The 19069-nt window shown below is 46.5% G+C and overlaps 1 pseudogene across 1 annotated transcript in view; it reads right to left on the bottom strand.

Moving 5' to 3' along the window:
- Positions 1–445: 445 nt before the first annotated feature.
- Positions 446–19069, bottom strand: part of LOC143803968 (alkaline phosphatase-like) — a 45011-nt pseudogene continuing 26387 nt past the window's right edge. The window contains exons 10-11 of the transcript XR_013220966.1: positions 1077–1193; positions 446–817 (exon numbers count right to left, since the gene is read on the bottom strand). The product of XR_013220966.1 is annotated as an alkaline phosphatase-like (transcript). The remainder of the gene's footprint in view (positions 818–1076; positions 1194–19069) is intronic.

Below are 19069 nucleotides of genomic sequence, written 5' to 3'. Positions count from 1 at the left end.
ATATATATTGAAAATAATCACCTAATAATATAAAACAAATTATATTTTTAACTTGTAAAAAATGGCAGAGTAAAAATAGTAGTAAAACCTCTTATGTATGTGCCATTTAATTTTCTAATGATTACACAAAACATCAGTGTCTCCCGCACCCAAATAAGGTAAGAAGATCTCTCCTGCCCCCTACTGGATATAGCTGGAATATTGTTTTTCAAGTCATGCAGTACATTGAAAACAGTTACATTCTTAATTATTATTATTCATTTTTATAGCACCATTTGCAATGCATGAACGTTTACAGTTGTTATAAAGAAACTTTCAACAGATAATTTCCAAGTAAAGTAATTTTTATAATAACTGTCTTAGCCAATGTCAAGGGATCTTAAACATAATAACTATCCTTACTATTTGGACTGTTAATAAAATGCATATAGACACCGACTAAGATTTACAATTAAGTAGTTTTATTCAGTAATAAATTTAATAAAAAATCATGATCATCAAAATTACAAACAGACTATATGTATCTGAAATTCTCCAAGATCACAAATGCTTTATTTCTACCACCATTATTACAGCCGCAGCAATAAAGGTAGATGTTTCAGAAGCTATTCAGTGGGCAATTTAGCCTTTAATTGTTCACAGTCTGTATACGGCTCCAGACAGCCTGCATAGGCCATTACGTGGGCAATGTAACTCTGTTCATGGATGCCATGAAAAAGATGGGCAAATGGGCCTTTAGCAAAGATTGCCACATCCTCTCCTCCATGAGTCTCCAACACTAGTGGTATAGCAGCCTGCTGTCTGTAATTATTGGCTTCTGTTGAACAAAAGTAAGACAAAGTTTCAGTTATGGTGACAACCACATCCCAAATTGTGGAAAGAGAAAGAGGTAAAAAAAAGAAAAATGCACCATTTGTTATATAGAACAGGTTCTAAATGTACTAAAATGAAGATTTACTATCACAAATATTGCATTTCATCTCCGTTCATTGTCTATGCCTGCTTTATTTCACCTCTGAAGAAATCAAGACATATTCCCGTCAGGGACGTATCAATTATAGCATGCTGGTTAATACCTGTGTCAATATTTGTGATGTCCTCCCGTACTCCATTAGTGAGTTTAAATCCGAGTCCATTTCCATACAAAAGGCTAGTGAAAGGTTTAATGTCACTGGCTTTATTTGGCGCCAAACCTACAAAGATTAGAAATAAAGGAATAATCTTTTTGGCTATGTGGTGCCTGAAAATAAAGTGGATGAACTTTCTTTATAAATGCTTCATTGTTTTTTTTATTCAGACAACTTAGATGGTACAAGGGTTGTATTCAACACCAGACAGGGACAAATAATCCCACCGGCCCACATATTATAACACTTTCCCCCACCATCAAGGTACAATGCAAGGTTCAGTGAATTTTATTTTACTTAGTTATGCCCTTCACCACTCACTTATAGGAGTTGTTTGAACCCATGAATGGAGTGGATTGACTTTCGCTCCATTTACACAGAGCCATGGTTTTTGGAGGTCCCAGTGGTCACCCACAGTGATGAGATAACTTCCAAACTTGAGAACTCCTTTAAACAAGTTGTCCTAGATTAATTTTTAATTGCCCATAGAATACTGGCCCTCCCCAAGTCAATTGCTACCAATCCTTATATAGAACAGGAGAAGTGGTACTGTGCAGTGTAAATATACATAATGATATAGAAACTGAGAACTACACCCAGTATACAGGACAGGAGAAGTGGTACTTATATAGGATAAAATGAGGCTGCTGTATAAACATCACATACAATACACTGTGACTCCTGTACATATCATATAGGATGCACTAACACTGCTGTATACATCAAATGGGATACACTGAGGCTGTGTTGTATAAACAACATATGATACACAAAGGGTCTGCAGTATATACATCACATAGGATACACTGAGACTGCTGCATATATCCCAAAGGAAACACTGAGACTGCTGTATATACATCATCACAAAGGATACATTGATACTCTGATTCATACTTGATACTCAGACTGCTGTATAAATCACATAGGAGACAATGAGACTGTTGTATATACATCACATAGGAGACATTGAGACTGCTGTACATGCGTCACACAGGATACATTGAGACTGATGTATACATAAAATATGATACCCTGAGACTTCTGCATATATATCATATGAACTGGCATGCTACTGTTCATTATATTGCGAAGGATACAGAGACTGATGCATATATATCACATCCAGGGCCACCATCAGGGCGTTAATACCCTCACTGCTGTAAGGAACCCGGTGAGCAGAAGTACAGAGGGGGGCCCGCATCCAGTCCGGGCCGCCCATATTGTGCTTTTCCTCATTGGGCCCCAAGGTGTAATAAAGTGCTGTGCACCACGGCGCACACTTCAACACTGGGAGATTTTCCGGAGCTCCACGGCCATATACTCAGAATGGTGCAGCGCCCCAGGGTCTTGGTCGTTGCAGTAATATCATTCTCCTCTAGGGGGGAGTGATGTTACGTTTTGAGGCAAAGAAGGACAACTGCATCCAGGTATCACAAACATGCAACACATTTCATACTCCATGCCACCAGGGGGAGCTATGCTCCTATTTATTAGGGCACTTCTTACACTTAGGTAAAACTGGTAGCCTGGAGAGGGAGGTAGTTAGTTGCTGGCTGAGCTTTGCTCAGGTAGTTGGTCCCTGACAGGGGTGGGATCCTGTCAGAGATCGAGGAGAAGGACACAGAGCTGTGCCTGCCCTAACTGCGGCAGCTTCTAGGAAGAAGACACTGAAGGAGAATTGTATTGCAGAGAGGGTGAGAAGAAGTCGTAGCAAAGGAGTGGATACCAGGAGAAGTTCTGCCCTACACAGGCTGCCTCCTTCTGAGGTGCAGGATCCCGGTAGCCAGAACACCGAGGGAGCAACGATACTTTATGCCTTGCTCCAGAGACCGGCAGGACAGCTAATTTCACGTAACCTGCCCGCCCTATACCCAGGAGGCAAGGTGGCACCACTTAGAGGCTGGGGCATGATAGAGTCCCTGTAAAACGCCTCAAGCCACCGGTCATACGGGTTTGTCCTATCCATCTGGGGGACAGAGAGACATACCTACAATATCTGTGAGGACCTTATGAGACGCTTAGCAGTAAGGTACTACAACACTACAGCGCTAGAGGAAGGCTACTGATTTCTACCTGGATAAGGGGACTCTGGGCTTGCCTACAAACCGGCCGGACTCTGAATACCCTGTGGTCTGGTGCTCTGGACTGTGGATGCTGAAGTCTACAGTAAAAGGTAAAGAGACTGCAACCTTGTGTCCTCGTTCTTCACTGCGCCTCTCACCATCCACACACTGGGAAGCCCTGGGGATACACTTCACCTGTGGGAAGGTATACGATCTAGCTGCAATAACATCCCCCAGTGGACCCCTTAAAGCAGCGTCGGTCACCCTGACCGAATACCACGGGTGGCATCACGAACACTTCCCCCATAAAGATCTTTCCCTTTAACACGGACGTCCCTAGGGCCACGGACTGGGTCAGCCACCATGACATCCCTCTGTGAACCGAAGGACCCGGTACCGAGTACCCCACTGCCCTTGAGGGCGATCCATCTTTTGGCATCACGAACAGGATCTACTTAAGCCTGAAAATCAGGTCATGTGCGCCCAGAGACTGTGCCAGAACGGTGATTTATTAAAAGACTTGTTGCCATTTGCCGCCAAAATTCCTGCCAAAACCGCCGCCATTATAGCACCACGAGGAGCGCAGGAGAAGAAAAAGGGCGTGTCATAGTGGGCGTGAACTGACTGAGCGCGCGAAAAATAATGGCCGCCCAGTCCAAATACCTCTGTACCTTGAGGACGTGTCCGTCAGCAGCCGAGATCCGCCTCCAAATCCTAAATAGAGGGAGGAGACCAAGGAAAAGAAACCACCCCCGGAGAAGAGAGCGGGAAAAGGACCAGGAAGGAGCAAGCCACGTGGAGGATGCCATGGCCAGCCGTCTGGAACCAGACAGTGGGTTAGAGGCCGAGGACTCTCCCAGCCACCTGGAAAGACACCGTGGCCAGACATCACCCGTTGGCCCTGACTTCCTGCAGGCCGGCGTGGAGGAGTTAATAGACCAGCTCCTGCAGAAGTGGCTAAGCGCCAAGGCCACATGTCGGACGGCAGCCACGGAGGATCCACCAGCATCGCCTCCAGCACCGCTCCCAGCACCGCTGCAGACTCCGCTACCAGCAGAACTGACCAGCACTGAAGACACCGCTGCGGCAGGTAAGGATGCCAACCCTGCCCCGATGACCGAAGAGCTGCTGATAGGCCCGGTAGCAGCGACACCTCCCCGTGGGTCCAGCCGGCTACAGCACCTCGCTCCCTGGGACCAGGCCATGGGGTGGAGCAGTTTCTAAAGGCCCCGATCCAACCCGCCAGCCTGCCTAGTGAGATCCATGCAAAGAGTCGTATACCGCTGGGTGAATCCCGGGTCAGATTTTATGGGGTTCCCCAGGACGGAGCAGCAGAGAGACTGTGGAAGTCTTAAGTTGGGAGGACTATCAGGCCCAGCTTGCCAGCAGGTGGGAGGAAAAAGATGAAAGATACCAGGCCCAGCGCAGAGCCTTCGATAAGTGGAATTTGCAGGTTAAAGCTCAGGCCGCAAGGCACAGCTAACCAGGCCCAGCGTAAGCAGGGCACCGTGGTCACTTTCAAACTGCAAGGAGGCTGGGGTTTCATAAAGGAACAAGGGTTGTACGCTGAAATATTCGTTAATCGGAGGGATGTGGAATCCCATCTCTGGGAAGGACACCCGGACAGGGACCTGTATCCAGGAGATAGTGTCACCTACACCAGGCACTTTGGTGAAAAGGGATGGTTTTCTTTAAATGTCCACAAGCGCAGAGACTCTATGACACCCAGCTCCAAAATACCAGCTATGCCTCAAGTTGCAACAGCGCCACCTTGTGCCAAAACTGCAGCCACCCTCACTACTCTTACAGCTACTCCTGCTTGCACCCTTACAAGAACCACCGTATGCACTGTTACTACCACAGAAACTGTTGTGGCTACGGAACCAACAGCTATATCCACCAAAGCCGTTGTAGTGGAGCAAAACTCGGTGGGCACTCAGACCCGTCTGGAGCGAAGGAGCCCCATATGTAGCACCTGGTAGCTGCCAGTATCCTAAAGGGCTACCTCCACCAGTGCTACCTCCAGAACTGCAATAGAACATACCAAACAGGAAAACTGACTGTAAATAGTTCTTTAACTCTTTTGCTGCTTTAAACCTGACCAGGGTTATTTCTTAAAGGGGTCCCATGTTAAAGGGATCCTGTGTTCTCGCACAAGTTACTTCCCATTTAAAGAACACTTGAATCATGGACGGTGAATGGTTCAAAAACTGTCTTGTAAATCGTTTGCACCTTCTTAAAGGTGCTTCCTACTGGTTTTACAATGGAGGCTTTTATAGAGACTGCCTCCAACAGAGACTGCTGCTAATCTCGTTGTGAGAACTGCTTTGTTTTTCAGGACCTGAAGAAAAACCCGTTGGTGTGGCAGAATTCCGGGTCTGGATACACATCTTGTAGCCCGCCCAATACCAATGTTGGGGGTTCGTAACGGGTCCCTCGCATCACGTCACTCATGTTGCTAAACTGACTTGAATATTGATGTGATTGATATTGCACTACCTCATTGAGTTATCTGAACCCATAAAGGGTTCAATGTTTGATTGTTGCACTTTGCCAGAAAGTTAACATATTACAGGGTTAATATAGCAGATAAAGTTAAAAAAAATTGAATTCAGATAGAATTGTGGTTTACATAGTCGGTAGTATGTAGTTGAGAATATAGAGCACTTTGAATAAAAATTGAGATTGAGTTAGATGAAAGAAAATGTTTACTGATGCACTTTTGAATAAACTGAAGGAAAATGCAGTGAGCCCGTGGGGGATTGATAGACAGTCCTGCATATGTGAAGAAGAGTTAAAATAATCAGATGGTGATTTCCACGTGAATAAAGAAAAATGTTGATTTGCACTTTAAGTTTTAGGATAGTATACTTGTACGGGTAATTGTAATTCATAATTAATAATTGTTTTCTACTTTTATTAAAATGGGCCCATAATGTACATAATGTTTGTTATGCAACGTTCAAGTGACCTTACCTCCCATAAAGTGAAGCATAGTTAAATTTACTTGTTTCATAGCATTTTAAAAATAGCATTTCTTTTGCTAATGTATTGTTGTTTTCTTTTCCCAGTCCCGGAGTACTGGATTTAACGGTGGGAGGGAGTGCAGCGCCCCAGGGTCCTGGTCATTGCAGTAATATCATTCTCCTCTAGGGGGGAGTGATGTTATGTTTGGAGGCAAAGGACAACTGCATCCAGGTGTCACAAACATGCAACACATTTCATACTCCATGCCACCAGGGGGAGCTATGCTGCTATTTATTAGGGCACTTCTTACACTTAGGTAAAACTGGTAGCCTGGAGAGGGAATTAGTTGCTGGCTGAGCTTCGCTCAGGTAGTTGGTCCCTGACAGGGGGGGGATCCTGTCAGAGATCGAGGAGAAGGACACAGAGCTGTGCCTGCCCTAAGTGCGGCAGCTTCTAGGAAGAAGACACTGAAGGAGAATTGTATTGCAGAGAGGGTGAGAAGAATTCATAGCAAAGGAGTGGATACCGGGAGCAGTTCTGCCCTACACAGGCTGCCTCCTTCAGAGGCGCAGGATCCCGGTAGCCAGAACACCGAGGGAGCAACGATCCTTTATGCCTTGCTCCAGAGACCGGCAGGACAGCTAATTTCACGTTACCTGCCCGCCCTATACCCAGGAGGCAAGGTGGCACCACTTAGAGGCTGGGGCATGATAGAGTCCCTGTAAAATGCCGCAAGCCACCGGTCATATGGATTTGTCCTATCCATGTGGGGGACAGAGAGAGAGACATAACATCTACAATATCTGTGAGGACCTTATGAGACGCTTAGCAGTAAGGTACTACAACACTACGGCGCTAGAGGAAGGCTACTGATTTCTACCTGGATAAGGGGACTCTGGGCTTGCCTCCAAACTGGCCAGACTCTGCTTACCCTGTGGTCTGGTGCTCTGGACTGTGGATGCTGAAGTCTATCTACAGTAAAAGGTAAAGAGACTGCCACCTTGTTGTTATGATGACCTGGTGGTTAGGAGCACTAGGAATGACCTGATGAGCAAACTAGTAATACAGGACAAGCTCTGGGAAGTGGGAGCTCTGCTGACCGCAACCCCTAATCCTATCACAACAACTAGAAATAGCCGTGGAGCGTACCTGACTCTGCCTAGACGCCTCTTCACAGCCTAAGAGCTAACTACCCCTAAAGATAGAAAATAAGGCCTAACTTGCCTCAGAGAAATTCCCCAAAGAAATAGGCAGCCCCCCACACATATTGACTGTGAATTAAGATGGAAGTCACTAACACAGGAATGAAATAGGTTTCAGCAAAGGAGGCCAGACTTAACTAAATAGACTTGAGGATAGAAAAGGTATCTTTGCGGTCAGCATAAAAAACTACCAAAAACCACGCAGAGTGTGCAAAAGAGACCCCGCACCGACTCACGGCGTGGAGGTGCCACTCTGCATCCCAGAGCTTCCAGCTAGCAAGGCAGAATCATGATAGCAAGCTGGACAAGAAAACAGTGGTAAACAAATAAGCTAGCAGGGACTTAGCTTTTGCTGGAGTAGACAGGTCATCTGAAAGATCCAAGAGAGAACTGAACCAGTACTAGGACATTGACAGCTGGCATCAAGTAACGATCTAAGTGGAGTTAAATAGAGCAGCCAGCCTAGGACTAAACGAGGTCAGCTGAGGAAGGAACCTCAGAACCAGCGGCTCCACTCACAGCCACCAGAGGGAGTCCATGGACAGAACTCGCCGAAGTACCATTCATAACCACCGGAGGGAGTTCGAGAACAGAATTCACAACAGTACCCCCCCCTTGAAGAGGGGTAACCGAACCCTCACCAGAGCCCCCAGGCCGATCAGGACGAGCCAAATGAAAGGCACGAACAAGATCGGCAGCATGAACATCAGAGGCAACCACCCAGGAATTATCCTCCTGACCATAACCTTTCCACTTGACCAGGTACTGAAGTTTCCGTCTCGAAATACGAGAATCTAAAATCTTCTCCATCACATACTCCAACTCCCCCTCAACCAACACCGGGGCAGGAGGGTCGATTGAGGGAACCATAGGAGCCACATATCTCCGCAATAACGACCTATGGAACACATTATGGATGGCGAAAGAAGCTGGAAGGTCCAAACGAAACGACACAGGATTAAGAATTTCAGAAATCTTATAAGGACCAATGAAACGAGGCTTAAACTTAGGAGACGAAACCTTCATAGGAACATAACGAGACGATAACCAAACCAAATCCCCAACACGAAGTCGGGGACCAACACAGCGATGGCGGTTAGCGAAACGTTGAGCCTTCTCCTGGGACAATGTCAAATTGTCCACCACGTGAGTCCAAATCTGCTGCAACCTGTCCACCACAGAATCCACACCAGGACAGTCCGAAGGCTCAACCTGTCCTGAAGAAAAACGAGGGTGGAAACCAGAATTACAGAAAAAAGGCAAAACCAAAGTGGCTGAGCTGACCCGATTATTAAGGGCGAACTCAGCCAAAGGCAAGAAGGACACCAAATCATCCTGATCAGCAGAAACAAAGCATCTCAGATATGTCTCCAAAGTCTGATTGGTTCGCTCGGTCTGGCCATTTGTCTGAGGATGGAAAGCCGAAGAAAAAGACAAATCAATGCCCATCCTAGCACAAAAGGACCGCCAAAACCTCGAAACAAACTGGGAACCTCTGTCCGACACGATGTTCTCCGGAATGCCATGTAAACGAACCACGTGCTGGAAAAACAATGGAACCAAATCAGAGGAGGAAGGCAATTTAGGCAAAGGTACCAAATGGACCATCTTAGAGAAGCGATCACAAACCACCCAGATAACTGACATCCTTTGAGAGACAGGGAGATCTGAAATAAAATCCATGGAAATATGCGTCCAGGGACTTTTCGGGACCGGCAAGGGCAAAAGCAACCCACTGGCACGAGAACAGCAGGGCTTAGCCCGAGCACAAGTCCCACAGGACTGCACAAACGAACGCACATCCCGTGACAAGGAAGGCCACCAAAAGGACCTAGCCACCAAATCTCTGGTACCAAAGATTCCAGGATGACCAGCCAACACCGAACAATGAACCTCAGAGATAACTCTATCAGTCCATCTATCAGGGACAAACAGTTTCTCCGCTGGGCAACGGTCAGGTCTATCAGCCTGAAACTCCTGCAGCACCCGCCGCAAATCAGGGGAGATGGCAGACAAAATTACCCCCTCTTTGAGAATACCAGCCGTCTCAGGAACTCCCGGAGAATCAGGCACAAAACTCCTTGAAAGGGCATCAGCCTTCACATTCTTAGAACCCGGAAGGTACGAAACCACAAAATCGAAGCGGGAGAAAAACAGCGACCATCGAGCCTGTCTAGGATTCAACCGCTTGGCAGACTCGAGATAAGTCAGATTCTTGTGATCCGTCAAGACCACCACGCGATGCTTGGCTCCTTCAAGCCAATGTCGCCACTCCTTGAACGCCCACTTCATAGCCAACAACTCCCGATTGCCGACATCATAATTACGCTCAGGAGGCGAAAACTTTCTGGAGAAGAAAGCACACGGCTTCAACACAGAGCCATCAGAGCTTCTCTGAGACAAAACAGCTCCTGCCCCAATCTCAGAAGCATCCACCTCGACCTGAAACGGGAGCGAAACATCTGGCTGACACAACACAGGGGCAGAAGAAAAACGACGCTTCAACTCCTGAAAAGCCTCAACGGCCGCAGAGGACCAATTGACCACATCCGCACCTTTCTTGGTTAAATCAGTCAATGGTTTAACAACACTAGAAAAATTAGCGATGAAGCGACGGTAAAAATTAGCAAAGCCCAGGAATTTCTGAAGGCTCTTCACAGAAGTAGGCTGAGTCCAATCATAAATGGCCTGAACTTTAACAGGGTCCATCTCGATAGTAGAAGGGGAAAAAATGAAGCCCAAAAATGAAACCTTCTGAACTCCAAAGAGACATTTAGACCCCTTCACAAACAAGGAATTAGCACGAAGGACCTGGAACACCATTCTGACCTGCTTCACATGAGACTCCCAATCGTCCGAAAAGACCAAAATATCATCCAAATATACAATCATGAATCTATCCAGGTACTTTCGGAAGATGTCATGCATAAAGGACTGAAACACAGATGGAGCATTAGAAAGCCCGAATGGCATCACCAGGTACTCAAAATGGCCCTCGGGCGTATTAAATGCTGTTTTCCATTCGTCGCCCTGTTTAATACGCACAAGATTATATGCCCCTCGAAGATCTATCTTGGTGAACCAGCTAGCCCCCTTAATCCGAGCAAACAAATCAGACAGTAGCGGCAAAGGGTACTGAAATTTGACGGTGATTTTATTGAGAAGGCGGTAATCTATACAAGGTCTCAGAGAACCATCCTTCTTGGCCACGAAAAAGAACCCTGCTCCCAACGGTGACGACGACGGGCGAATATGCCCTTTCTCCAAGGACTCCTTTACATAACTCCGCATAGCGGCGTGTTCTGGCACAGATAAATTGAACAGTCGGCCCTTCGGAAACTTACTACCAGGAATCAAATTAATAGCACAATCACAATCCCTATGAGGAGGTAGGGCACTGGATTTGGGCTCATCAAATACATCCCGGTAATCTGACAAGAACTCAGGGACTTCAGAAGGATGGGAAGACGAAATTGACAACAATGGGACATCCCCATGTACCCCTTGACAACCCCAACTAGATACAGACATTGATTTCCAATCCAATACTGGATTATGGACCTGTAGCCATGGCAAACCCAAAACGACCACATCATGCAGATTATGCAACACCAAAAAGGGAATATCCTCCTGATGTGCAGGAGCCATGCACATGGTCAATTGAGTCCAGTACTGCGGCTTATTCTTGGCCAAAGGCGTAGCATCAATTCCTCTCAATGGAATAGGATACTGTAAGGGCTCCAAGAAAAAACCACAGCGCCTGGCAAACTCCAAGTCCATCAAATTCAGGGCAGCGCCTGAATCCACAAATGCCATAACAGAATAGGACGACAAAGAGCAAATCAGAGTAACGGACAAAAGAAATTTTGGCTGTACCGTACCAATGGTGGCAGACCTAGCGAACCGCTTAGTGCGTTTAGGACAATCAGAGATAGCATGAGGGGAGTCACCACAGTAAAAACACAGCCCATTCTGACGTCTGTATTCTTGCCGTTCAGCTCTGGTCAAGGTCCTATCACATTGCATAGGCTCAGGCCTCTGCTCAGAAGATACCGCCAAATGGTGCACAGTTTTGCGCTCACGTAAGCGTCGATCGATCTGAATGGCCAAGGACATTCAGACCAGCAGGCGTGGGAAATCCCACCATAACATCCTTAAGGGCTTCAGAAAGACCCTTTCTGAAAATTGCCGCCAGGGCACACTCATTCCACTGAGTAAGCACAGACCACTTTCTAAACTTCTGACAATATACCTCCGCTTCATCCTGACCCTGACACAAAGCCAGCAAGATTTTCTCTGCCTGATCCACTGAATCTGGTTCATCATAAAGCAACCCAAGCGCCAGAAAAAACGCATCTACATTACGCAATGCAGGATCTCCTGGCGCAAGGGAAAATGCCCAGTCTTGAGGGTCGCCACGTAGCAAAGAAATAATGATTTTTACTTGCTGAATGGGGTCACCAGAGGAGAGGAGTTTCAAAGCAAAAAACAGTCTACAATTATTTTTGAAATTCAGGAACTTAGATCTATCCCCAGAAAACAAATCAGGAATTGGAATTCTGGGTTCTAACATCGGGTTCTGAACTACATAATCTTGAATGCTTTGTACCCTTGCAGTGAGTTGATCAACACAAGAGGACAGACCTTGAATGTCCATATCTACACCTGTGTCCTGAACCACCCAGAGATTTAGGGGAAAAGAAAAACAAAACACGCTGCAGAGGAAAAAAAAAAAAAAATGGTCTCAGAACTTCCTTTATCCCTCTATTGAGATGCATTAACACTTTACGGGCCAGCTGTACTGTTATGATGACCTGGTGGTTAGGAGCACTAGGAATGACCTGATGAGCAAACTAGTAATACAGGACAAGCTCTGGGAAGTGGGAGCTCTGCTGACCGCAACCCCTAATCCTATCACAACAACTAGAAATAGCCGTGGAGCGTACCTGACTCTGCCTAGATGCCTCTTCACAGCCTAAGACCTAACTACCCATAAAGATAGAAAATAAGGCCTAACTTGCCTCAGAGAAATTCCCCAAAGAAATAGGCAGCCCCCCACACATATTGACTGTGAATTAAGATGGAAGTCACTAACACAGGAATGAAATAGGTTTCAGCAAAGGAGGCCAGACTTAACTAAACAGACTTGAGGATAGAAAAGGTATCTTTGCGGTCAGCATAAAAAACTACCAAAAACCACGCAGAGTGTGCAAAAGAGACCCCGCACCGACTCACGGCGTGGAGGTGCCACTCTGCATCCCAGAGCTTCCAGCTAGCAAGGCAGAATCATGATAGCAAGCTGGACAAGAAAACAGTGGTAAACAAATAAGCTAGCAGGGACTTAGCTTTTGCTGGAGTAGACAGGTCATCTGAAAGATCCAAGAGAGAACTGAACCAGTACTAGGACATTGACAGCTGGCATCAAGTAACGATCTAAGTGGAGTTAAATAGAGCAGCCAGCCTAGGACTAAACGAGGTCAGCTGAGGAAGGAACCTCAGAACCAGCGGCTCCACTCACAGCCACCAGAGGGAGTCCATGGACAGAACTCGCCGAAGTACCATTCATAACCACCGGAGGGAGTTCGAAAACAGAATTCACAACACCTTGTGTCCTCGTTCTTCACTGCGCCTCTCACCATCCACCATCTACACACTGGGAAGCCCTGGGGATACACTTCACCTGTGGGAAGGTATACGATCTAGCTGCAATAACATCCCCCAGTGGACCCCTTAAAGCAGCGTCGGTCACCCTGACCGAATACCACAGGTGGCGTCACGAACACTTCCCCCTTAAAGTCCTTTCCCTTTAACACGGACATCCTTAGGGCCACGGACCGGGTCAGCCACCGTGACATCCCCCTGTGAACCGAAGGACCCGGTACCGAGTACCCCACTGCCCTTGGGGGCGATCCAATGGCTGTGTAGCTCCAGCTCCCTCCGACTTCTCTAGACTTCTGGTCAGGTGACAGAGAGTATGTGAAGATGTCATCATGTACGCACCGATATGTACAAGCACCACTGGCCATTGCCAGGACACCAGAAGTAGAGTTGCGCCTGCAGGGGATCGTCAATGTGGTAAGTATGAAAAATATTTTTGTTTTTTTCTTTATAAAATTAATTAAATGGGTGAGGGGGACTATAAATGATGAAGTGAGGGGAAGGAGGACTGCAAATGATTAAGTAAGAGGAGAGGGGGACTGCAAATGATGAAGTGAGAGGGGAAGGACACTGGAAATGATGAAGTGAGGGGGAGGGGGACTGCAAATGAAGTGAGGGGGACTGCAAATGATGAAGTGATGGGGAACTGTCAATGATGAAGTGAGGGGGTGGGGGACTGCAAATCATGAAATGAGGGAGACTTCAAATTATGAAGTGAGGGGGGGAGGGGGACTGCAAATTTTGGAGTGAGGGGGTCGGGGACTGCAAATGATGAAGTGAGGGAGCGGGGGAATCCAAATGAAGAAGTGAGGGAGGAGAGGTGGACTGCAAATGAACTGGGGGGGGGAGGGGGACTGCAAATGATGAACTGATTGGGACTGCAGATGAAGTGAGTGGGAAGGGGACTGCAAATGATGAAGTGAGGGGCACTGCAAATGATGAAGTGAGGTGGGGGTCGGGAGACTGCAAATGATGAACCGAAGGTGGGGACACGGACAGCAATTGAATTGAAGGTGGAGAGTGGGGAAAGCAAATAAAGAATTCAAGATGGGGTGGGGAGAGCAAATAAATTGAAGGTAGATGGTGGGGAAAGCAAATGATGACTTGGGAGGCTGGAGGAAGAGCAAATAATGATCAATTTTGGGGGTGGGGGAGTAAATGATGTATTGAGACTGGGGATGGTGGACAGTAAATGATGGTGAATTGAGGGAGGGGACAACTAATCATGAGGAATTGAGAGTGGGCAGCAAATAATGATACATTGAGGGTGGCGGAGAGTAAATGATGTATTGAAAGTGGGGGAGAGCAGTGATAATGAATAGAGGGTAGGGGTGGGAGAGAGAATGAGAGACATGACATAATGAAATGGGGCAGAAGTATTGAATTGAGGTAAAGAGTACAGGTGCTAATTAATTTATATATTTATTACATGGGGAAAGCAGCTATTTATAGTTGCTGGAGGCACATTGGTGGATTACAATTTATATATGGAATGGTGGGTTGCATAATAACTACTTAAATATTAATGGTGGGTAAACGTCTGTATTTAGCTGTGTAGTGTAAAAGAAAGGGAAAAAGTGGGTAATGTGCTCTAGAAGTGGTGCTCTAGGTAACTATGTGTTATTTTATGCAGAGATGAGTCCTGGCTGAAGAAGTGATGGCGGCCTGCACTGGATGAAAAAAAAAAAAAAGCAAAGGTTAAGGACTTCAACTAGAGATGTCACTGGTGAGTCAGTGTATTACCTGTACACTTACACTATATGCCATGTACAGTGCTGCTGTGTATAATGGCACTGGTGATTCCTGTATTACCTATACACTGACACTATATACAGACGTCCTGTGTATAATGTCACTGGTGATCACTGTATTACCTGTACACTAGGAAGAGAAAGACGCATTCTCTTGCTATAATGGAGGTGCAGACTGGACGTTGATTTAATCCTCAAACGACATCATAAAGATAAACCGTCGCAATCAAAAATGTATATCTTTAGTAAACAAAAATATTTATTTCAATCACAAAATAGTGCAATAAATTCACCGCAGTCAGGTCAAATGAGGAAGGCAAAGGTAACGTTTCGACCCTATCTTGGGTCTTTTTCAAACCTTGCTCATATGGAAGGTGTCATGAATCCCCAATGGCTAGGGATAGCACAGGATAGGCAAGTATAAAAAATATCGGACGAGCTCTAGGGTGATGGAACCTGGGCTGACCGCTGCCCTACGCCTGACAAACGCAACTAGAGATAGCCAGGGAGCGTGCCTACGTTGGTTCTAGACGCCACGCACCAGCCTAAGAGCTAACTAGTACTGCAGAGAAAACAAAGACCTCACTTGCCTCCAGAGGAATTAACCCCAAAGATATAGTTGCCCCCCACATGTATTGACGGTGAAATGAGAGGAAGGCACACACATAGAGATGATGTATATAGCTTTAGCAAATAGAGGCCCGCTGAAAACTAGAAAGCAGAATGACACAAAAGGGGACTGAGCGGTCAGCAAAAAACCCTAATCAAAAAAAACCATCCTGAGATTACAAGAACCCATGTGCCAACTCATGGCACATGGGGAGAACCTCAGTCCACTAGAGCAACCAGCTAACAAAGAGACATTCTAAGCAAGCTGGACAAAAAACCAAACAACAGAAAATCAGCACTTAGCTTATCCTGAAAGATCTGGGAGCAGGTAGGCAGGAACCAAACAGAGCACATCTGAACACATTGATAGCCGGCAAGGGAAATGACAGAAAGGCCAGGTAAAATAGGAAACACCCAGCCTCTGATGGACAGATGGAAACCAAAGGCCGCAACCCACCAAAGTCACCCAGTACCAGCAGTAACCACCAGAGGGAGCCCGCAAACAGAATCCACAACAGTACCCCCCCCTTGAGGAGGGGTCACCGAACCCTCACGAGAACCCCCAGGGCGATCAGGGTGAGCTCTATGGAAGGCGCGGACCAAATCAGTCGCATGAACATCGGAGGCGACCACCCAGGAATTGTCCTCCTGACCATAACCCTTCCACTTAACCAAATACTGGAGTTTGCGTCTGGAAACACGAGAATCCAAGATCTTTTCAACAACATACTCCAATTCTCCCTCCACCAGCACTGGAGCAGGAGGCTCGACCGAAGGAACAACAGGCACCTCATACCTCCGCAACAACGACCGATGGAACACATTATGAATAGCGAACGATGCTGGGAGATCCAAACGGAAAGATACAGGGTTAAGAATCTCCGAGATCCTATAAGGACCGATGAACCGAGGTTTGAACTTAGGAGAAGAGACCTTCATAGGGACAAAACGAGAAGACAACCACACCAAGTCCCCAACAAGAAGTCGGGGACCCACGCGGCGACGGCGATTAGCAAACTGCTGAGTCTTCTCCTGAGATAACTTCAAATTGTCCACCACCTGATTCCAAATGTGATGTAGCCTGTCCACCACCACGTCCACTCCAGGACAATCCGAAGACTCCACGTGACCAGAGGAAAAACGAGGATGAAACCCCGAATTACAAAAAAAGGAGAGACCAACGTGGCCGAACTAGCCCGATTATTAAGAGCAAATTCGGCCAGTGGCAAAAAAGCAACCCAGTCATCCTGATCAGCAGAAACAAAACACCTCAAATAAGTTTCCAAGGTCTGATTAGTTCGCTCCGTCTGGCCATTCGTCTGAGGATGGAATGCAGACGAGAAAGACAAATCAATGCCCATCTTGGCACAAAACGTCCGCCAAAATCTAGACACAAACTGGGATCCCCTGTCAGAAACGATATTCTCCGGAATCCCATGCAAACGAACCACGTTCTGAACAAACAAAGGAACCAACTCAGAGGAGGAGGGCAACTTAGGCAAGGGCACCAAATGAACCATCTTAGAAAAGCGGTCACACACAACCCAGATAACGGACATTTTCTGTGAAACCGGGAGATCAGAAATAAAATCCATGGAAATGTGCGTCCAAGGCCTCTTCGGGATGGGCAAGGATAACAACAACCCACTAGCTCGTGAACAGCAAGGCTTAGCTCGAGCACACACTTCACAAGACTGCACAAAGGTACGCACATCCCTAGACAAGGAAGGCCACCAAAAAGACCTGGCCACCAAGTCTCTTGTACCAAATATTCCAGGATGACCAGCCAACACAGAAGAATGGACCTCGGAGATGACTCTACTGGTCCAATCATCCGGAACAAACAGTCTTTCTGGTGGACATCGATCCGGTTTATCCACCTGAAACTCCTGCAATGCGCGTCGCAAGTCTGGGGATACGGCGGACAATATTACCCCATCCCTAAGGATACCAGCAGGCCCAGTATCTCCAGGAGAGTCAGGCACAAAGCTCCTGGAAAGAGCATCTGCCTTCACATTCTTTGAACCTGGCAGGTATGAAACCACGAAATTGAAACGAGAAAAAAATAACGACCAACGAGCCTGTCTAGGATTCAAACGCCTGGCAGACTCAAGGTAAATGAGATTCTTGTGATCAGTCAAGACCACCACGCGATGTTTAGCACCCTCAAGCCAATGACGCCACTCCTCAAATGCCCACTTCATGGCCAAAAGCTCCCGATTACCCACATCATAATTGCGCTCAGCGGGCGAGAATTTTCTAGAGAAGAAAGCACATGGCTTCATCACCGAGCCATTAGAACTTCTCTGTGACAAAACCGCCCCCGCTCCAATCTCGGAAGCATCAACCTCCACCTGGAAAGGAAGTGAAACATCTGGTTGACACAACACAGGAGCAGAAGAAAACCGGCGCTTAAGTTCCCGAAAGGCCTCCACGGCCGCAGGAGACCAATCAGCAACATCAGCACCCTTTTTAGTCAAATCAGTCAAAGGTTTAACAATACTGGAAAAATTAGCAATGAACCGACGATAAAAATTAGCAAACCCCAAGAACTTCTGAAGGCTCTTAACAGATGTAGGTTGTGTCCAGTCACAAATAGCCTGAACCTTAACGGGATCCATCTCAATAGTAGAAGGAGAAAAAATGTACCCCAAAAAAGAAATCTTCTGGACTCCGAAGAGACACTTTGAGCCCTTCACAAACAGAGAATTGGCCCTCAAAACCTGAAACACCTTCCTGACCTGTAGAACATGAGACTCCCAGTCATCAGAAAACACCAAAATATCATCCAAATACACAATCATAAACTTATCCAGATATTCACGGAAAATATTGTGCATAAAGGACTGAAAGACTGACGGAGCATTGGAGAGTCCAAAAGGCATTACCAAATACTCAAAATGGCCCTCAGGCGTATTAAATGCGGTTTTCCACTCATCACCCTGTTTTATCCGCACCAGGTTATACGCACCACGAAGATCTATTTTAGTGAACCACCTAGCCCCCTTAATGCGAGCAAACAAATCAGTAAATAATGGCAATGGATACTGGTATTTGACTGTAATCTTATTCAGAAGGCGATAATCTATACAAGGCCTCAGGGAACCATCTTTTTTTGCCACGAAAAAAAAACCTGCTCCCAGAGGGGACGAAGATGGACGAATATGTCCCTTTTCCAAGGACTCCTTAATATAATTCCGCATAGCAGTATGCTCTGGCAGTGACAGATTAAATAAACGACCCTTAGGGAACTTACTGCCAGGAATCAATTCTATAGCACAGTCACACTCTCTATGGGGAGGGAGCGAATTGAGCTTAGGCTCCTCAAAAACAACCCTATAATCTGACAAAAACGCAGGGATCTCCGAAGGAGTAGATGAAGCGATAGAAATCGGAGGTGCATCATCATGAACCCCCTGACATCCCCAGCTTAGCACAGACATTGTTTTCCAGTCCAGGACAGGATTATGAGTTTGTAACCATGGCAGACCAAGCACTAGTACATCATGTAAATTATACAGTACAAGGAAGCGAATCACCTCCTGATGAACGGGAGTCATGCGCATGGTCACTTGTGTCCAATACTGCGGTTTATTCATAGCCAATGGTGTAGAATCAATTCCTTTCAGAGGAATAGGAACTTCCAGAGGCTCTAGACTAAAACCGCAGCGTTTAGCAAATGACCAATCCAT

This window comes from Ranitomeya variabilis, chromosome 2, assembly GCF_051348905.1.
Source record: "Ranitomeya variabilis isolate aRanVar5 chromosome 2, aRanVar5.hap1, whole genome shotgun sequence".
Taxonomy (NCBI): domain Eukaryota; kingdom Metazoa; phylum Chordata; class Amphibia; order Anura; family Dendrobatidae; genus Ranitomeya; species Ranitomeya variabilis.
This window is presented reverse-complemented; position numbering and strand designations above follow the sequence as displayed.